Here is a 22,899-nt window from a genome sequence, read left to right as displayed (position 1 = left end):
ATAATGCTGATTCTTACTGCAAAGTCAGAAATAGCATAACTCTCATCTGTTTTCCCGCATTCTGTGTTATATGGCTGGCACCTAACCACTTCCGGTCATCAACCAGAGACAGATTTCAGCAGGCCGACTGCCAGCCAACGGCTGACGTAGCGCTTTTCTTCTCACTGATTGGACAGCAGTGCCAGCCGAACCTTCTTTTTGGGTACCTCTGCTTGTACGGACTATAGTAGTAAAACCTGCGGAGGTCTACTTCTGCGGGTCCTTCACACTATACCCCAAACCGCCAACAGACAGTCATGAATTGAGCGCCAACCTCAGTCAGGCAGGTGTCGCTTTGTGCTGAGGGCCATCTAGCAAGCACGACGCCGCTCTCGGACACCACCAAAAATGCGTCCAGTGATTTCGGCAAAGCTGACGTGAATAGCATTTTCGCCATCCAGCCTTCACGTGTCTGCCAAGTATTTCGACTACCATATTACGTTCTGTGTTACCACTGCGTTTGACACGCTAGCACTGCGCACGACCGATTTCTTTGATTAAATCAGTATTTTCGTCGTACCTCTTAGATCGGAGATCAGATTGTTTGAAACCGGTGAGTTTTAACAAAAGCTGCGTAATTTTGGAATATAAAAAGTAATCCTTAGCCGGTCTATGAGCATCTGAAACATCCCATTGAATGATTGGACAGTTCGCAACTTTTTATACTGCGCGCAACTCAGAATATCAACTCCAAAGTTTTTACAGTCCGCGGACTCTAGTCCAGACAATAAGGTAGTTTACTATGGATCTCTATAGCGTCCCTGTTTCGTGGGCTCGAATCCTGGCCAAGATGTATGCAATCAGGGCGAGGCCTATTGCTGAGAAGTCACTGCGCCGTGTGCCCGAGATTTCTGCTGAACGTCCAAATATTCCCCAGTGGCTAAACTTAGGGAGCCTTCATCTGCGCTTTGCTAGGGTGATGCCACCCTTTGTAATACCACTCGCCGCCAAACCAGCGGCCATTTTGGTCCTCGGAGATAAGCCGTGGGCTTATAACCCTCTCGGAAACAAGCACCGTATCTCACAAGTTCGGAGCAGCGTTGTGGAACCCACGGACGGAGGATTAGCATTTCCTCCTCCGGATGGGAGGACCGATGGACACAAAGGCCACTTTCAGGCGCACGGGGAAACAATGAGGAACAAAATGGCGGTGGACGAGGGTGTGGGAAAGGAAAACAGGCAGTTGGCGTCACCCTATGCGAAGCGCACATGAAGGCACCCTAGCTAAACTAATCCTCTCTACGTCACTGTGGCACGGCAAATTTCCTTTGTTTGTTTAGCGAGCGAAGCGCCTAAATCGTTCTTGCTTTTTATCCATTTTGTTCTTAGCCCGAGACTGAGGCAGGAAAAGAGAAAAGTTTCAAAGTAGAAGAAAAATGAACAGTCGAGGACACGTCTCTAACACAGCTCTGAGCTGTGTTAGAGACGTATCCTCGACTGTTCATTTTTCTTCTACTTTGAAACTTTCCTCTTTTCCTGCCTCAGTCTCGGGCTAGGAACAAAATGGTTAACATCCACCATCTCGCCTGCGCAGTCATTACATTATCATTGCTTTTTATGTTGTACGCTCTTGCTTTCTTGGCCGTATACTGTATTTTACACAATTACAATATGCCAGAATACACTGTACCGTAACCAACTGAAGTATATGTCACTGTAAAATATACTGTAATCCATGGTAAGATACCAAAACACGTTCTACCACGTCCAAGCCGAACACCGCAATGTACTATAGTATTCAATTATAAATTTTATTGTGTCCTCCTTTGCCGCTAATAAAACATATTGAACTAGATTGAATTTTATTGAACGTTACTGTAATCAAAAAAGTACCGCAACATGGTGAAGTATATAATAGTAGATTGGCTTTTCGGAGGTGTAATAGGGAACAGCGAGGTTTGGGCCGCCTGCCGTGCGCCGCTAAGCGGCGCATACGGGTGGGCCAGGTCAGTTACTATTTTTAATGAGTCATCCGCTGACTGTCGCCGCGAAACAGCGTGAACGCAGGCGGGGTGTGGGTAAACCCGAGACCCAGTGACACACCCGCTGTCCACCATTGCGCCTGCGAAAAGCCCGACCCATTAAGTAGTGTCCTTCACTGTCTTCTACTTACTCGATTATAAGATTTATACGAATTGACTGAACTTTACTATATACTTAACATACAATGTGTGTACTGTACTTTATTACTATATTGTAACATGTCGATTTAGCTGTATGTGACGACTCGTTACGTACCCCACCGTACATGTGTTTCCATGCACTCAAAGGCTCCTTCAGGCCCGTCCCTTCCAGAATACGAGATGGCAAGGTGACGCGGAGCGGCTTTTGCAAATCGAACGGCCAACGTGAGCGTATACAATGGCCGAGCAGGCCGGTGCGCTCCCCTTTGCAAAGTGAGCAAGCGCCCCTGTCAAACGCACGAGCGCTGGAGTTGACAGCAGCCGAATGACCTGTGCTAGACCGCTGTATCGACCCTGAGGTTCACCGAATCGGGCACGCCGCTGAAACGATCGAGACTATGTCTCGCTTTCAGCCAGTCTTTAGACCGAGTAAGGCTACTGGGCTTGAGCTAAAGCCACCTTCACACTGCCATTATATATTACAAAAGACAGTCTGCAGATACCGTCTGAGGCGTGCTTTTGGATTACGATCTTGTCAAAGCGGTCGCACTGTCTGCCGACATGTTCGTGTAGGAAGGAAACCTGCTTCGAACGCGCGTGTCCGCAGATGCCATCATGGCTGCAGTGAACACCGTGTGTTTTTTATGATGCATGAGCAGAGTGAGTGCGGCTTAAAACTTCAGAAGGCGTTCGAACTGATGGATAGACTGGAGGCGTTTAAGGTATTCTCTGTCTGGAGTTTTATGTGCACTGCTTTTGGAGGCGCGTGAAAGAGTCCGTGTCTGGAAAGTTATTCTTAGTGATATCCCTTTAACCACCTCGAAAGGATTCCGGGTAGCGATGTGGGAGAAGCGTGCAAAAGCGTGAGGTATTAGAGACCGCCATTGTGGCACCATAGGTCGTGCACATGAAGTATGCTCCAGAACTGTAAGTGCCCCTAAGTGCACACCTGTACATTTGATGGCGCTACCCAAAATCAGAGGGGTGGTGTGCGGGCTCAGGTGCTAAGCATGTAGAGGTCCCGCCATGTTTTTTTGCTTGCTTTGGAAGTTTTAGAGCGGTAGCTGTCGATGTCCCTATGTGGCGAAATCTGGTGGCGTCCGTACGCAAAAGCCCACGTGAGCGCGAGGATATAGTAATAGTGCCGTATTTCTAATACTTTTTGCGTATCGCCGTCGCCCCTTGCACAGCCCCCTCATCTATGCCTAGATGCCATCCCCTCCCATTGCCGTCGCCGCTTTGAGGTTCTGGAGGCTCTCTGGAGCGTCTAGAGACCAAACGTGGTGCATCGTCGAGATAGATGCGATCGCAGTGCCGCCTCTTCTAGCGCCTCGGCAACTCCCGCAGAATGGGCCAGGCAGCAACTGCTCCACCATGAAGCCCAAGGTTTTTGTGGTATCGTTACAGCTCCTGTTCATGTTCGTGGCACCATCACGGCCTTCACCAGCAGAGAATAGCAACACAATCATCGGAGGCAAAATGACATCGGCCACATCTACGCAGGCTTTTGTGGAAACGTGCCCGTCATCGTTTCTGCTGAATATTAAGTAGGAATGTGTTTGATGGGGAAAAGTAAACCTGATTTGCCTAATGAGTTCAATAAAATAAACATGTACTTTATAAGCTACAATGTCGACATGTCTGGCTGCCATGCGAGACTTGTGAAAACCCAGAACTATGAAAAGGTCATATTTTACCAGACGGTGCTTTTCCACTTGTACGAACCGGATTGAGTGTGGCGTAACTGGCAGGTTATTTTTTTTTCGAAATTCGTTCTAGGATGTCCAAATTCGGAAAGTTTAAAAGGATACATAAAATAGAAGGAATAAAACACAGAGGACAAGCCCAGGACAACCACTTTTTTTGTGGTTGTCCTGGTTCTTTGGACAATGCAATTTTTTTTTCTAAAGGAACGCATGTATAAAAGAAAACCGAAAACAAAAGCAAAGAAATATTACCACAAAAAAGTAAATTTTGTTTGAGCAGTATTTACGCCGCTAGACGCAATTCTGGTACAGAATGTGGAGGTCGCAGCCTGCTAAGCCCCGCCCCAAGCTTACAAGGTGCTTCAGCTCTCATTTGCTAGAGAGACGAATGACGCGGGAAAAGTTGGTTTTAAACTTGAATCTACATGCCGTTAGAGCATTTTAATAATCTTTTTATTCATGTTTAAAAAACTAATATTCTAGGTAGAGTTATTCTTGTTTTCAGAAATACCTCGAGATTGCCTTTCAGCTTCAGTTTCAAACGATAACAAAATTGGCTGCGGGTATCTGCGGAGTACTGAATGAGCTTAGCTCGGTGATCTCATAATCCGAAAGTAAATGGTCAGCTAGAACTTGCAACTTTAGCCTTTTATTCGGTGATCTCGTCAGTTTTCATGACTGCTTAGCGTTTTTAATTTCACAGAGGTGTGTAGAGGAAGATCTCATCATCCGAAATAGTTTGCAGCAAAGAACTGTCGCAAGTACGCGCCTGGGAAGTGCTGCGCAGATACCTATTTTAGTAGCGGGACTATCCTAAGCCTAGAGTCCCACATTCACTATTTAGATTGATCTGGCCCGATTAATTTCTTTGAGCGTGTTGATGCTGAATACAGATATTGGTCCCCGTAAAAGCGGCCAGGCTGCTCTCTGAAATGTGCAACCCTCCTGATTTCAACCATGGTTTCAATACGGAGAAGATACCTACTTAGGTAAGAAATCAAGGACCAATTGGTAGGAGGCAGTTCGGCGATCGGCTCGCATCAAGTTAGTCCACTAAGTTCCCGTCATATCGCTTCGAATGGCAAGTAGCTCTCAAGTTTTGCAGTGCACCTTGCCTGCCAAAGCGATTTATTTTAGATCACGTTTTAATTGCGCGTCATGACGCTCTTTCACTTTGATCGCGGATACCATGCAAAACCGTCACAAGAACATAAAAGGTTAAATGACAGCATAAATCTTTTTATGCTTTTTTTAGTCTTCTCGGTCAGTTTTTAGCGCACATCGACAGACGGGGACAGACGCTTGTATTAGACCGTCGTTTGCGCACGAAGGAACGAAAGAACGCCGCTTTTACGGTCGACTCTTGCGAGCGTTGTAAAATATTTTAGACGGGGGCGGAATAGCAGACCGACGAAGGCGAAAACGGACGCCGAGGGGAAGCGTTCATGTCCGCGTCCTTCGGGCACGGCAGTGGGCGATAGGTTGCGATGAATTAGCAGACGATGACAGAGGCTGCCTCGCGCGTCTACTCGCACAACCAACAGGCGTTGTCAGAGGGCAGACTAGACACGACGCATTTCGCGAAAGGGGGACTCCAGACTCGTAAGAGCGTTCGGCCGAGCAGCCAAGCCAGCCCGGTAGTAATATGCGGGCCAACTAATTTGTTTGCGTGGTTTATAGCGGGCCGTGATCTCCAGCTAAATTGAATCTAACGTCGTAAATATTGATCGAAATGTTTTCTTCTTCTCGTGGAAAAATCACGAAAAACAAATCTTTTTCCAATTACGCTCTTAAAAAAAAAAAATGTTCTTTTTTCATTACAGTGTATTTTGAGGCATTTATTTGAGAAACTCTTTTCAGCTGCAGTCGCACTGCTCATAAATCCTATAAAAGACAGGAAAATTACGGCAGAAATGTCTTCAGATACGCCTCAAGCGTGTTCGAAGCTTTTATACTTAGGCATGATTCCAAAATGTTTGCAGGTATTTTTTGCGATGTTGAGACGAAGGGAAAAAAAACTCGGGACACAGTGACCGCATACTGTTTTTTTTTTGTGTGTGTGTGTGATGTATTACCAGCGTGTATTCATGCCCTCATGTTCGGCTAAAGACAAAGTGCATATTAATTGAACAATTTTGAAAATGGGCCCATCGCCAAAGGACGAAGCTGAATACTTGCAGCGAGGGTCCGCGGCTGGCCAGCGCTGCCGACCGCGCACTCGGACAACGTTCGCCCCGGGCGACGATTCGGCGGCAATCCTGGAACCTTCGGAGCGAGATGACGGAAGAGAGCGCAGATTTCATTAAGCGCCGGCAATTTAGGGGAGTAATTCCGCCGACCCAGGGGCCCGAAAATGTGAAAGGGCGCTACGTGCGCTAAGGTACACGCAGCGTCCTCCCGCTGCGACTAATTGTGGCTCCCGGCCAGGCCTGCCTTCGAAACGGGGCTTTGCCGCCATCTTGAATCGAATAAAGGGTGCCGTTTAAAGGCCAATTCCAGGCAAGTAGACGTTACTAGTAAAAAAGTAACTTAATGTAGCGTTACTCGCTACTCTCCAAAATAGTAAGTATGCGGAGAGCAAGTCGTCTGCTGCTCGCTCAGAGTTTGCGGTGACGTCAAAACAACGCCGATTTCTGATTGGGTTTGATTGGAAGGATCGCCGGTGAACCTTAATGCTAGAGGCCTTCGGGCCTGGCCACTATTTATTTCAACTAGCCAATAAGAACTCGGCGTTTTGAGATCATCGCAAGCCCCGTGGAAGAAGCAGACGAACGCGCCCTTCGCATCGTTTCTGTCGCCATAAGTGGGAGCGCAGTCAGAGTAGAAAGCCATAAAAGTTCGTACACAGGTACTAAACACGCAAGGTTATGGTCAGGGTGTCGAACCGAACCTGAACTCCATCCGAAACCGAAGCATAGCCGTTATTTCTGACCGCACCATAACAAAGCCGTAACCGTAATCGAGGATTGGAGAGTTGTAGCGAAACGCTTTTGCACTTCCCGATACAGCCAAGATGGGCCCTACGCTACTGACCGCGCATTCGATACCGCAGAAGACTCGCACGTGAACAGATCGTACCGGAGGGCGCATTGTACTCTATCGGATGTGCGAAAACGGTCTCTTCGAACTCTCTATGCGGAGAGCAAGTCGTCTGCTTCTTTTGCGGTGGTTGTGGTGACGTCAGAATGACGTCGAGTTCTGATTAGCTCTGAAGGATAGAAGGTAGAGCTCAAAGCAAGCTGCCTTGAGGTGTACCCGCTATCCTCTAATCAGAGCCAATCAAAACTCGGCGTCATCCTGACGTCACCGCAGCCCCCTGCAAAAGAAGCAGACGACTTGCTCTCCGCATTGGCTTCATCGGTCCGTGCGGTTGGCTGCACACTGACTTCTGGTGAAACGAAGTACGTCACCCCTTTCCGAGTTTTGAAGGAATTCTTTTTACTAAACTCCGTCTGACTCCAGCCTAAGCCGACGCAACGGTCCGTTGGAACCAATCAACAAGCGCCGAAAGGACATCGTCACTGCTCTCGTCATTTTTGTGCGTTTTCTATCACCTACTAAACCAATCATGCACAGTGAATCCGCAATTATCGGGCACTTTATCTACCCCCGATTGGTTTAGCTGGTGAGATTGGACCAACGAAAACGCCGAGCGCCTTTTTATGCACTTTCGGTACCGGTACCGCTTAGTTGGCTCTATCGATTCGTAGTGGCGGCTGCTGTCGACTTTAAAGTGAAACGGAGTACATAACACTAATGTCTACTGTAGGGCGCTGGATGACGCAGAGCGACTCTCCGAGCCTGGCGTAAGTGAAGCCACCGGAAGCTCGATGCTTGTCCCGGAAGTCGGGCGTGTGCTGAGCTTTCTAGTGCATTCAGACCATAATTTGGTTCATACTTTTTTGTGCCTTTGATTGGGTTTTAATACTCCCGTCCTGAATTAAATCCCGAGAAGAAGACATTTGAACGTGGGACATACGCACACTTGATCAACTATAGAATCTCAAAATGTTCACATCGAATGGCTTCTCAGAAGACTTCTCGGGTCCGCATGCGCTGTTACCCCGCAACAAGTAGGCTCCCTTGGGATGACAAGAAAAAATCTGGAGCCCGGAACGCTGTTCGATTCAGCACTCGGGAGAGTTGAAAAGCCTGTAGAGCGCTTACTTCCGCTTCAAGCCGCTTACTTCCGGTAGCTTCATAACTGTCTGCTCAATGCGTCATCCAGCCTCCTATAGTGGAGATCAGTGGTAGATAACCTAAAAGTGACGTATAACTTATCAATTTCCAGTCGGTGGGGTGGGCTTTGACTTAGACCCATCGGTCGAACCTCAGAAAAGGTAACTAAGGATGTTTCTTCTGAGTCGGTCCGTCAGTATCTGTGAAACTTTATCTTCATCCGTATATATGCTTGAAAGACACATGGAATCAGTAGTTATAGTAGGATTGGTTCTGGGACCGATACCATTTCCTTATTAAAATGATGTCATCGTTGATAATATGCCCTAATTAGTCATACTTTTTGAGGAGGATTACACGATTCACGGAACTTTTAAGAACAAGTAGAACTGCCTTTCAATACAGAATAATTTCGTTCCTTTTTCATTCGGGCGGGATCATTGGCAAATAAACATCTCCCTTTCGAAATAATTGCTCGTTCCTTTCGCCTCATAATCAGTAATTTATCCGGAAAAGAAATGATATTATATCAATTAAGAAGGAGTTTTGTTAAGTGACGATCAAAATTGGTAAGATTATCAAGTTTGTGTGACTAGCAAGTCCGGAGGTTTATTAAGCATTTTGAGGCACTACGACGTTGGGTGACGCCAGGATGCCAGGTGACAACATGAGGGCAGATGATACCACGACGTCAGGTGATACGACGGCGTCACAGAGAAACTATACATTTTATGAAGTTACAACACCCTTGGGGAATATCAAAACAAAAGCAGCTTTGTTTGCCTTGTGCCAAAAAGAGTTCTGCATGCAAGAAAAAAAAAAACACGAAAAAAATAAAAACTATATTAACACTATATGCCACGGCAGCAATCATTAATATTCTCATTTGGTTGTCACCAAATGCGTTTGGGAATTTTTTTTAAAGATTTGTTTGGTTTGAAGAGTTGCCGCTGCCTTGGCATTGCACTGATATTGGAGATTTTCGTCCGCTAACCCCTCCAATTCTTACACGGCGGTGGCCTCTTCGCCCCGTTTGCCAGGTTTCCCACGATAAAGAACACTAGGGTTTTACTTGACTCGCTCGCTTTCTCATTCAATCTCTTCATTTTCTGTTCAATTTCTACCGCTTTTTATGCCCTTTGGAGGCTCGTGAAACAAAAATAAATTAAGTACAAATAAAATTTGACGTGCAGTCATAAGATATACGAGGAAAAACAGCTCTTCATGCTTATTCAAAGCGTCTGCTGCCAGTCACTAAACACGTTCTGGTTAAAGCTAAAACTGGAACTCGAAGTTTTGCTTCCAGTCTGTTAACTTTGAACAACCGATAAATAATGGGAATTGTGGAGAGTGTAGTCGTAGCAAAAGAGAGATGGAGTGTTGTCGCTCATATCATACCCAAATCTACCAGCGCTGCGAGAGTACTTCGAGTTACATAGTCCATAACTCTACTGTATGAACGTTTCTAACTACACTGTTAGCAAAAATAACACGCCCAGACGTGTAAACCGTTGTCCCATAGCGGACACGTCGAAACGTGTTCATTTTACACGAGGCCATCTGTGTTTTTCGTCTACACATGAGGTGCTGTAAACTTAACACGCTACACCGTGTCTGCCTTCCGCAAAACCGTTTCGAGCGTGTTCCTTATGAAACATGGCGGCCAGTGGCCGAGAACAGGCGAGAGACGAGCCCAGCGAGCCGCGCGCCTTTCAGCCGAATTGAAAACACGCAGGGCGCGTTAGTTCTCGTTCGATGTCTTTTATACACAGTAAAGTCTCCAAGCGGCGGACGTAGCTACTTGCAAAGGTACGTACGTGCGTTGTCGGCGGTCGGCGGCGTCGGTAGCTTCAACAAACCGCTAGACAAAAAAACAAACAAAAAAAACGAGTGCCGAACTTACATGAATAAATAACTTGTGCAAACTATTTAGAATCGGGCAGTAACTTGCGCCACCTATCGAGATTTCTAGCAGCCTGTTTTTAAAAAAAATACGAGTCTGTTAACACTGCGAACGACCACGACTACACAGCAACCCTACATACAACGCAGGCAACACAGCAAACAGCTACACAGCACCGACATGTATACAAACACAACAACCGACACTACGCCCGACACTTCCTACTCGAAATCCATTTCTCCCCGCGGCGCATATAAGCTTGACATGTGCGGGTGAGCTCTTTGTTCGCTGACCATTACAGATTTATAGAAGTGACACGGCGCAATGGACAGCCGTGTGTTAGAACTGTTTGCATTTAAAAAGTATGGAGGCAAAATCTATAATGTTAGTCCGTTGCAATAAATAACGATATGTTAACAATAAATCTTAAACCGGTCATGAAAAAGATCACATTTTTGTTATTTTCTTGCTTGACCAGTGTTATGAGCAGTCCGACTAGCTTGAATGAGATAGGAAAACAAATTATTGGGATTTTGTCATTACGTATACAATAATAAATGAAAATGATCCTTGCGCAAAGCATTTTTTATATATTTTTGTGAAGGACATCCGGACATCCGCCCAACACTTCACTTCCGCTAGTTGCAGCAGTTGCAGTACGGGAGCAGACGCCTTCGCTTTTGGGGCGTTTTGATGCAGTTTGTTATCGTATGTCGTGTCGGTGTCGAGAAGAGCGGTGGGGCTTGGGAGTTTGTGACCGGTGTTATTCGTGAACACTGGTGTGGGGCGCTAATGCGTCTTTTTTTTATACTGCCACCACCCCGAACTTTGAAGATACACGGGCCCGTAGCAGTGCATTATGCTGAATCGCGAGCTCCTTCTCTGTTGACGTCGCTTTCCTGGTACCACTCGTGGATACTGCAAGCGTTTAAACAGTGTGCACCGTCTCGCCTACATCCCCGGTGACGTACTGGACCTGTTGAAACTTATTGCTTCCGTCATTTTAGAGTACGCAAGGCAGTTATCTCGTTGGTCTGCTTTCGGTTATAAAGGCAAGGCAGAACGCTCGTAGTTCCCGTCCTCAGTACACGTTGGACATCTTCCACACTTTGACACCGGATAACTGAATGAACGAGGATTTACATTCACTTCCGAGGTTACTCTCGCCGCTTCCTCACCGTTGAGCAGCAGGATGAGCTGGCGACAAGCCGCGGATGAAAGGCTGAAGCATCAACAGCCCAAGCGCACTCGGTGCCGATGCGGGCGACGCGGGTTTCTGTCAACCGGGAGGCCAGCACAAACCGTGACCATTCCAGCTCTTCGTCATGACACGGTGTTGCAGAGAGCAGGGTAAAATACAGCTACACGGATCATCGAAGCAAACGACTGCTATCTTAAATCTTGGCTTGTGATTGCGCCTTTGTAGCAGATCATCTTATTCGTTTTGCTGGAGAGACGCAAACGACGGGCATAACAAAATCGCTTGCATATTCCGCATATCTCACAAAAGCATTTACCCTGTCACCTTGCGAAAAGCGCGAAACACGGAGTGCACCGTCCTAAGCTTCCCGTTTTTTACCTGCTTTAGAGCAGTTTGTACCTGCTAGTAGATATGCCTACTGAAACTGAAACAGGGCAGTGCCAGAGCGAAAGACAAAGTTGAGAAAGCTTGCTCGCTCTCCAATTTCTCAACTCTCAAGTGATTGTACCATAATAAATGCACCAATGCGTCTTCCAAAATAGAGAAAGAGCTCTACGTTCACAACATAAAAAATGGTCTCAGTACATGCATCTGTGGGCAGGTAGGAAACTTTGCCCTAATTTATTCCCGCCGCATGATTGGCGCAACAAACTCGTTGCAGGACCGAATCATCTACTCGAGCGGTGTGCGTCGCTATGCAAACGCAGTCCAACACGAAGCATAAAAAACGGCAGATTTAAGACAACAATCCGGAGTCCATTATTCATTTAAAACAACGTAATTTTGTTGAAAACGCCCGCTGCTTCTTACTCACGGTATGTTTCGGGATACTTCCACAGTTTGAAACGAAACGAAGGAAGATTTACTTTTAAAAACGCTCGCTGCGTCCTCCCGGACCAGCTGGACCGGATCAGCTGACGACGACGGGACTGTACCCGTTGAACCTCCACCACGCAACAAACAATTTGCGCTACGTGTTAAAAGCGTGGTTCAAACAGACCCGGAATACAAAGCACCGCACCACACTCGACGAATGTTTCAGCTCTTTTTCGCATCGCCGGGTTGCACCAAACAGAACGAGATCGCCGAAGTCAACGCCGCGCTGTCGTGAACCTTGGCTTGTGGTTGCGAACTCGTGGACCCTGTGACTCCCTTCGCTTTCAAAGCACACACGACGATTACGAATGCTACTTTCCGTCTTCCAGGAACATCACAGGGGCACTTCTCCGGTCACGTCTTCACTATGTGCTCGCAAACTCCGAAGCTCTATGCGAAGCTTCTCGCGTCCCGTCAAACCAAAACAGTAGCGGCGCCATGCGTACTTGTCAGATTTTCTCCGGTCAAACAAAAACAACGAAAGCCAATCGGCGCTTGCTTCCAGCGTATATCGGCGTTGCGCTTGCGCCGTGGCCAAATCGCTTGCAGTTGAAGGTTGAAGCAAAAACGAAACCAACTGCAATGTCACGTGTTCACATCAAGGACACGCTTTTTATATCCATTTTAACGGTTTGGAACGAATAATTAGACCCATAACTTTATTTGTGGTGTCTAAGAAAGTGTTATCAGGACCCCTAAACTAAATACAAACATGGACGACATGAGGGAAGCCGCATTGCCATCGACCAGAAGATGGCGGCGAGCACGGTAAGCGCGGGTTTCGCCAACGTCCTGCGACATGCCGCAGTTGCTTTTGGTGCATACGTGTCTCCGAGACATGTTTCTTTCCGCGGCATTTGTCTCGACGGTCCTTTCTAAGTGTGTCCCCAAGCATTCCGGTGCTTCGATAGCCGGCAATGCCGCGGTCGTCGCCGGGGGCGATGCGTGTTATCGAGGTCGGCTACACGGTTATGCGTGTATGACCGAACCAAAACACGTTTTTTACAACCTCGCATGATTTCTGAACGAATTATCCGTTACTCGTCGTGTAAATTTATGGTAATTTGTGTAAATAGCGTGTTTTCCACCCCAAATATTCGCCAAATACACGGGACTTGCTAACAGTGTACGAGTCAAGGGGTTACTACGATTATATCATCTCAACCGGCAACTTTAATGGTACTTAGAATTAATCTGAGAAACGCAGCCATCTTTCCATTTTATTTCACACTAAATGCTTTAAAGAACATTAATTTTAATATTCTTTCCACGCGACTCGGCCATACTAAAGACACATATGACTCGAAAGTAAACATCTTCGACAGAAATCTGTCTAGTTTAGGGAACAAAGAAGGAGTCAAGGCGACCCCGAAACGTTGGGAACTCTTTGTTTCTTAACTTTTGGTTTGAGTTTGTTTTTTTTTCGTAAAGAAACATATGTATGAATATGACCAATATTCCGTAATAACATACACTCTAAAAAAAGTCTGTGCGTCTACTTCCACGCACAACACTCGGAGACCCAATCAGCGCAACTTACGGAGGCAGCTCAGCGAATGACGATGCCAAAACATCTGTTTAGACCAAAAAACGCAGACTGGGTTGTGACATTAAGCAATGCAAGCGTGACGTTTTGCATTGCTTAATGTCGCAACTCAGACTGCGTTTTTTGGTCTAAGCATATGTTTCGGCATCGTCATTCGCTGAGCTGCCTCCGTAAGTTGCGCTGATTGGCTCTCCGAGTGTTGTGCGTGAAAGCAGACGCACAGACTTTTTTTATAGTGTAGGAAGGACCCGTTTGAAGAAAACATTTAAAAATGACGTATTTTGATGAGTGGAATCCACAATTCTAAGTGGTTCAAGGAAACTTCCCCTTAAATTATACGAGAATTGAACACATAAAACACACAAAATAGATCGGTGTTGCGCGCCCTGTTCATTCGATTAAAATATACCTATTTGGAAAAATATGAAACGGTTGGAAAAGTTGGCTTGCGTCGATAATTTGAATAATCCCGGAAAGCACAGCATGTGTCGTGCGTGTATTATGCGTGAGTCGATGATTGGCTAAGGTTGGTTGCGAGAAGCTTTAGGTGGGTTTCAAATGCGCTGCACACTGGACGCACTGCTGTAATCTCCGGGTTCATCAGAATTATTGAGATAAGAATAAATTTCTCCAGGGAGCATTGCCTGTCACGAGCATGTTTTGATGAGAAATATTTCGCGGGTTGTCCTTCTTTCGCGTGCGCGTGTTGGGGTGTCGGATTCTTGGTGCTCACGGTTTGTTCTGGTTGTAACTGAAGTAATTGCCAAAGGATGGGTTTATCGCGCCTTTTACTCTATTAATTGACATTTTTCTGCAGTATTGACGTCGCGCGCCCAGTGTGACATCCGTTGGCAATTTAAGGTTCACCCCATGTTATGGTGAGTTCCGGTGGGGAGCTACGCTTCGTCGGGAACTAGCGGCGCGCGCCGACGCTCGCCTGCGGACTAAACTCTGTTTCACATCAAATCTGACCGCAGCCAATGGTATACGATTCGATGGAGCGAATCAAGCCGTGCCAAAAGTTCATGGTCACGTGCTCATTATCTTTTTACATTTGCCATTACCGACTAAGCCAATCACGCACAAGAAAGGCTTTGTGATCCAGCACTTTTTTTTTGCGTGACCGGTTTCGCCAGTGATGGCACACCCGCGAAGAAAACGAGCGCCGTAAGTATGCATTCTTTGCAACGCTTCATTAGGAACTTTGAGCAAACCGTTACCATAGTGCCGTTATCGTAATACCGTTACCATCGGCCCAACTGCACATGCGCGACTCGTACCGGCGTCACGTTGCTGAAACGCGTTGCCGTGGACGCCTTACTGTTCCATCATGTATAATACATATTGTATAATACACCATCACCAGACTTGACACTGCGAGCCCTATGGTAAAGGCCTTTCTGCAGTGCCGCGGCTCGCCTGAGCAAATAAAGGTTATTATTATGCCGCGGCCCCATGTTCAACGTGACGGCGTCCACGCTCCGCCCCTGCAAGCGTTGTCAACTCACTCACTGTTTCAGTATGCTGGAGGAGCCATCTAGAAACACTCGTAGCGGCAAGCATTGCTTGAGGAGCCAAACTTATTGGTGAGAAATGCTTTCATGACGATCCAGGCACTTTGAGAAAGATTTTTGTTTTTATATTCTTTCTACAATATAAAAAAAATATGCTTCCTATGGTACAGCGGCTTCCTCGGTGGCTCGGTGCGTTCATCACGCGCTCGTCGTCTCTCGCCGCGCCTTGGCTGCATGTAACTGCGTGAGCACTCTTCCGCTTTCAAGACGAGAAAGCTCACGCTGGAGGGAATATTCACAGGCGTCCATAGCTATGTGCGCGAATGCTGAGCGCGCGCTGATGGCGAGCTTCCACAGTTCTTTTGCCAAGTGCATTCCGCGCCATAAAGGTTGCCTGTTTTAGCAGCTTGTTCTGAGCATGCGCTCTCAAATAAGGCGTCCAGTGAATACACCATATAATGAGCGGTATCAGAGCAGTTCTTAAGCGACTATAAACGAGACAAAATACTTTTGTATTTACTCTGATTCAATACTTAGTGATGACACAACACAACGCTGGCCACTATTTTGACAACAGGGATCAAGATGCTCGTGTTGGGTCGAGTATGACTCCTCAGCGACTATAGCCTGGGAACTAAGTATGCTGTACTATGTGTTCTTGCTTTTGATGATTGAGTGCGGACTAAGTACGATGAACCAGTTATGCTGCACGTGTATCACTCGAGGAGGACAATCACGCGCTAATGCGGGCGACCGTAGGCGGCAGGTCGTACTTAGTCCTGCTTCTTGCGCTCACGTTAATCTCCCGCTTGCGGCTCCAAGCAAAAATGTCGGAGTGCTGATATCATGCTACGTGGTTCTATTCTCCAAGAGCTTCTTGGTGAATCTTGGTGGTTTCAACTGACTGTACCAAGTTCTCTTTATGTATGAAGTCTTGTAACTAATGCTAGCATCTCTATGCTTTGATTACTTACGGATTTCCTACAACGGGCTGTGCATCCGCGACGGTTACTTCCTCTCAGGGTTACGATTTTTTCGTCACACTCCAACGTTACAACTTTTGATAAAATCCAGCCCAGAGACACATTATGTGTAAAAAACAAACACACTGAGATTTATATTTCATACTACATGGAATGTACATCAGACAAGCTTGACCACACATCAAATTTTTTTGTGCGTTTTATTATTGAGAGAAATTATTATATGTCATATGGTGCTTTCGTATGGTATTACGGGATACGGGTCTAAAAGGTGCATTTGGATGTTTAATAGGGGGGCACACAAAGAATTATCGAATCCCTGCCTTCTGCAGCTTCACGCGCACAGATATTGGGGTCTACACCAGATCTTACTTTGGCGGCAAGAACTTTTTATACGCACCCCCGAATTGTAACAGGTGGGGTACGTACAGACCGGCCGTCACTCCCTCGGGGAAACATGTTTACATTGGACAGATTCGCCCATCTAACCGCGCACTCAATAGTCTGCATTGGATTGGCTTTTAATTGTCTATATTGGATTTGCTTTCAATGGGAGCAGACTTCGTATAGGAAGGCGTTACAGAAAACAATGTTACTGGTAACCTGTTACTTTTTCAGTACCTTCCTAACGCACTTAATATAGTCCTATATGACTAACGAGTTAAGTGCATTTGCTACCATTTTACGGCATATTTTATCAAATTATTTAACTAGTTTTCTTAAGAACTTTTTAACGACGAAATACGGCAACAGTATTACGTTACTTTTTGAGGACGGTAAAGAATCTTTGTAGCCCGCTAATATTTAACGAGGTAACGAGTAACGATATTTTATTCCTTATTTTGGTAACGGTCACCAAATTGAATGTGAACCGAAACGAAAATGCGCGGCTGACTTCCTCGGCTCATAAAAAAAGGTACACGGCATTGAGGGGCACTTGACCGCTGACTCTCGAAGCGATCGATGGAACTGCTCAGAGGACCAGAAATCGTCATCGATCGCTCTTTTCCTGGAGTCTCTGCATGAGCAAGTACCTTTATGCTGGCCGTATTCGGGCTGGCCCTACCTGGGACTCGTTCAAAGCGCCGAAATCGGAGAGCTCTTTGTCGCTGTCTCTTTTTTTTTCTTGCCTTCTTTTTTTATTTTTTTTATTCGGGTGATTCTTTTTGAATGGGTCAACGAGGCGATCGCGTGAACGTGGTATGCGATCACGGCAAGGTCGCGCGATCTTTAAAGCAATTTCTCAAGAAAAACAAAAGAAAAAAAACCTTATATACAATAAATCAAAACAATACGATTAAACTACAAATGTAGAGTAAGGAGAAATATGCTAACGATGGGGAAAGTGCCTCTTTTCGTGGGGGCTTCTGAGCTTGGTTCATCTTTTGAAATATAAAACTGAAAATAATATCTAGAATAGATGCACTCGCACGGTAAAGGAAGACAGCTAAAAAAGTTGAAACAAAAGTAGGCGGTGGTGTTCAGGAGAGAAGAGAGGCAAGGCCATCGATGAAGATGCTAAGAACACCGCTATTGCATCTCGCCTTGGATCACGTTAAGTGAGTGAACTTCGCATATTTAGTAGGCACGTTGGTGGCATTCAAGATTTGATTGAACTGGGTAGCGAAGTATTACCAATAAACACCACTGGATCTATAAAACACGATACGTCACACTAAGCACTTGCGCTCGTCGTTTCGACTTAAAACCTTAGTGTCGTTTATTGAAACTCTAATGGCGCAGTTTAATCAAAACATAAAAAAAGTGCTAATGGCCCAAACCGAAGCTCTGTTGAGAGTTATCCGTTTTTCTTTTTCTATGCAGCAGATATATCGTGACTTACACAATTGATGACGACCGGGCATTCGCACTACGTTCGGTCTCTTCCAGAGCCACCCAATAAGCTACGCTTCACAATAGCGCCAAGGTGGCTATTCTGAAGCTACGCTTCAGAATAGCCACCCACTTGTCTATCTTACACCCCGCTGGCAACCATGATTTGGCACAAAGTGGCTATTCTGAAGCTACGCTTCAGAATAGCCACTTTGGTGCCAAATCATGGTTGTCAGCAGGGTGTAAGATAGACAGGTGGGGAAACGGCCCATAGAAGCCTCCCGCAGCGCCGTGACCCATAGAGTTATTATAATGTACGCTAGAGGTTCAACTGGCGCTAGTGTGCTGCTGCAAATTGAAGCAGACAGCAACCAGTCGGAAATTGACTTCCGGTAATGCTTTTCTATGGGAAAAAGCGAGTGCATTTTCTCGCTGCGCTCGATTACAAGAGCAAATATACCGAATATTTGGTACGTACAAGGCACATTGGAACATTCCTCAGTCATGCAGACGAAATAATTGGTCAGTTACGGCGTTTTTATTTCAAATTCGTGGCATGAAAAACGGTGCTAAAACCGTTTCGTACATGTATTCGTGTGCACTGTCGGACACTGTTAGCGCGAACACGGCGTCGGCGCTTTCCGCCATGGGGGATATCCGTGTCAAACGACCGAAGGACATGTGGAAAACCAAGAGCGACGGCAAAAACTACGCAGTAACACTAGATCAGTAACTCGCAGTGCATGTACGATCAAAATAAATTGAAAGCCACGTAATATAGTCCGATTTGCAATAAATAATTACTGCTTTATTCTTTCTGCTCGTGAATATGTGCGAAGATGCATGTTCTGGGTTCAAATCATCAACCGCACGCTCCAAATCTTTGCAAATAGGGAGAAGTCAGAGAACAGGTGCTCGATAAAAACTGCCTGATATAGGAAATAATAAAAAAACACACCTTTCGTGGCCCACGTACTTTATTTTTTACATTCGAATGTTCTTTAACCGATTGTAAAGATGCACGACGGAGTCATATTGATAGAGCGACAGGACGGGCACATTAGCAATATATAAGCGCCACCGGAATGCTAGCGAACCTTGAACACACTCTGCATTCCTTTCGATCCTTATTTAGCTCAGAATCCTCGCTCGTTTTTACGTACCTGTCATGGAACAGAGGTTTGGGTATGAAATATAGCGAAGCGCAACATCGTTCAGTGGTAAAGAAAAATGCTGTAATTAAAGCAATTACACTTTTACAATATTAATAAAGGTACATACCATCCGGTACAACCGAAATAATAAACGTTATTCATGTTATTTTCCGGCGAAGAGACACAATTCACGCGCGTTTTCCCATAGGAATGCACAGGAGCACCGCAAAAGTAGACTGGTTGCTGTCTGCTTCAATTTGCCTCCCGGAAGTCGCACAGACACTAGCGCCAGTTGAACCTCTAGCGTACATTATAATAACTCTATGCCGTGACCGGATTGTGTACACGTCTGCTTTCGGGTACCCCCGACTTGCGACAGATGGCGCTGCGGCGAGAGGAAAAAAATCGGAATCGGATTTGCGTGGAACTCTATGGGAGACTGCGCAAAATAAACCGAGAGCACGACAGTCTTTCATTAAAAATCCACAAAAAAACATATCCGTCAGTTTAGCCGGTCGCCATCAGTCGCCCACCCGGAGTGAGAGTTCGCGGTGCTCCACATAGATGGCGCCACAGAAAAAGAGAAAACCAAGAGGGACACAATGCGGTCACTCATTTGGCTCTCGTTTCAACACCTGTCTATCTTACACCCTGGTTGCCAGTTATCTGAAGCTTTGTAAAAAAAATCGCAGGAAACGATTTTCCGTCTTCCAAATATGTTAAAACAGTTCGCGTCAGAGCAAAACGATATCACCTGAACTTCTAACATCGAATCTAATGCTGCGGAAGCCGCATGTTTCAATTGTAAAGATCGACACTCGCGCCTGCTCAGCTCTAAGCAGCAAGATGGCGGCGCCCGCAACAATGTCGGAGAACGGAGTGCCAATGCTTTAAGCGTAGCTCATTTGGGGATACGCGTAGCTCATTTGAGGCAGGATGAAAAAAGTAAGCTGTATTTTAATCGTTCCTCCAATGCCAAGAGATTCTTAACACCAATTACACTTGAGCGTTTCGTAAGCCTGGAAAGCGCGCGCTTGTAGCCATAGCCTCCTATATACTGGCAAAGCTTGGCAGATCGCCACAAGAAGCGGCAGCCGAAATGGAAAAGGTGGAGCGGAAGATAACGGGTGAAAAGAGAGCCACGTGACTGGCGCCCCGCTGCGGCGAGACGCCGACACACACTTCTCCCGAGCGAGCAAGTGTGTTTCGGGTCCTCGCCGCTGCAATAGCTGTGCGCTGACGTCCAGGTTTTCCGAGAAATGTCTCTTTGATGCTTTATGCTACCAGATCCTCGCACTCCAAACCTGCGACCGGGCTCTCTATGGCTCCGTCGTCCAACTGCCAGGCTTTGTAAGCATAGAAAAGGCTATGGTGTAGCCAAAGCACGGCGCAAGGCGACGAACGCGTGCTGGAAGCAGGGAATCTGAAACAGGCGGTCTAGCGTTCTCATCTTGTAAGTGACCCTAGCCGAGGTGCGTAAACAAAAGCGTCGCCATGGTCGGCCTTCAACTGTTTTCCCAACAATGACTTTGACGCATCTAGTGGGATCCATATGGCTTTCCTCGACGGAATCAACAATATGTTCAAACTGCGGGCTTTCATTTTATTATATTTTAGTTATTATACCCTCAGGGCTCGAAGGCATTACTGAGGGGAGAGCAGAAAATAAATACAATAATCACAATCAAGACGAACGTCATTATTAATGACAGCTGTACAAAGTCCGAAGGCCGTGAGGGTGATAATTGTCCCGTGAAGGTGGTTACACTACTAGGATGTACGGGGAACGATATATAAATTTAATGTTGTCGTCATCGAACTTGGGACGCCGACCATGAGTCGATGATCGATAAGAAAGGAAACGGGGGGTTATCACTTGGTTGGGCAGGATAGAATTATAAAAGGGCATGGGTGACTATGACTAAGTAGTTTTGATGCCGCTGACGCTTGCAGTGCAGTGGTTATTCGTGAGAAAAAAACGAGCAGATCTGTTTTTCGATTTACCAATGCAAAAATGAGATTTGGCTTCAAACTTTTGCAGTGCTTTCTGCTCACACACCTGAACTTGTCGTTCGCAACCGAGTATTGTGGTTATAACATCACGGCTATGAAACGGGCACCAAGGAAACATGCTATTGCCTGTAACCACAAAGGCTACAAGTGCCAGCGGATAACTTTCACTGCTTCTCACTCTCTACGAGCGCTTGTGCTGGAGAGGCGCGATGAGGCGAGGAATGTGCAATTTTGTAACCTTTGTGGCGAGTTATCATTAAAGTGAAACAAAGTATATCGATGAAACAAAGAAACATGTTGACTCTGCTTTTTAGAGATGTTTAAATAAATCTTGAGGTACAGCGTAAGACTGTCTCTATACATATAAGCTATTGTTTTTTAACATTTTCCAAGAAGAGTTCTCCGCGTGCGTGTGCCATGCTCTCATATAAAGGCGGAAGCTCACAAGAGCTTTCATGCGGACAGTTAAAACGGGGAAGATAGACGGGATGTCGGAAACAACGTTAATTTCGAAACAGTCTAAAAAAAAAAAAAATATCACTGGCATAGTGGCTAAGGCTTAGGAGCGCGAGCTCTGTACTCCGTTTACCCTTAAGCTGAGACTACAGTCAAAGCTGCAAGTGCGAGCTAGCCCGCGCTCCCGGCTTCGAGAAGGGCTTTTCTAGCGGGAGTGCTCGTTCTGCGGAATAACATTTCAAAGCTGCGATGTCGTGCTCTCGTGGTGTTATCATTTCCTGCAGTCCCAGCTTAAGTATGAACGGAGTATAGAGATACAAGCTTCACGTGCCACACAACTCGGGAGATCACCCTCACCCTTTTACAAATCCACACCACGTCATGATAGGTCTTCAGCCCAGAACGGACATGTTTGTTGCTTAGCAAAGCGAGCAAATCACGCGCCATATGCACGGACGCTGAAAGTGGAATCGACCAGAAGCCCGTTTCTGAAAGGCTTATTGAACAACACGCGGCGCTGACGTCAAGCCGCTGCGGTCGGGATGCTATACGGAGCGCAAGTCCGTCTGCTGCCTTTGCACAGGCTGTGGCGACGTCAGAAAGTCGCCGAACTCCGATTGGTTCTGATCGAAGAACAGTGGGTAGACCTCAAAGCAACCTGCCTCGAGGTCTACCCACTATCCTTCAATAAGAGCCAATCAGAGCTCGGCGTTCTGACGTCACCACAACCCCTGCGAAAGAAGCAGACGAACTTGCGCTCCGAATTGGCAGGGCGCATGCGCAGACGCTTCAGTTCACGCGAATCTGGTTCCTGCACGCAAATCGGGGTTACGGCAGAGCGCCGATCTCTGATTCGAAGGACGGGGGGCGGAGGCAAAGGCTATCTGCCTTTGGCTCTGCTTACTGTTCGACCACCGTTCGAACGCCGAACACCGGCATCCGGCGTTCGAACACGAGACACTGCACCAGGAGCAGACGATGCTCTCCTTTGCTCTGCCTGGAGAGAAAGGTTAGAGACAGAGGCAGCTAGTCTTCATTTTAGATTTTAGCTTCGCTCCGTGCGGAGGCCACGCTACAAGAGCGAGCTCGATGCTTGCGCTGGGCCTGCCGTGCACGCGCGCGGTCGGGAATTGAAGGCGCAGTTCGAGACAGAGGACTCGTGTTCGTAGCATCGGCTTCGCTCGGAGCTAAGTTGAGTCGAAGTAGACTGCTCGCGTTTACCCGCCATCCTTCTAATCAGAGACTGGCGCTGTGGAGTCCCCGAGGGCTCTCATCTCCTCGCCTGCCTCATCGCATCACCGTATTTCAGAAGGCGCTGTTTCAAAAGATTCGATTATCGTTTTTCGGAGAAGGTATCATAGTTCGCTTGCACG

This window comes from Ixodes scapularis, unplaced genomic scaffold (assembly GCF_016920785.2).
Source record: "Ixodes scapularis isolate PalLabHiFi unplaced genomic scaffold, ASM1692078v2 PGA_scaffold12__126_contigs__length_90152505, whole genome shotgun sequence".
Taxonomy (NCBI): domain Eukaryota; kingdom Metazoa; phylum Arthropoda; class Arachnida; order Ixodida; family Ixodidae; genus Ixodes; species Ixodes scapularis.
The sequence above is the reverse complement of the archived record's forward strand: the minus strand, read 5'-3'. Positions refer to the sequence as shown.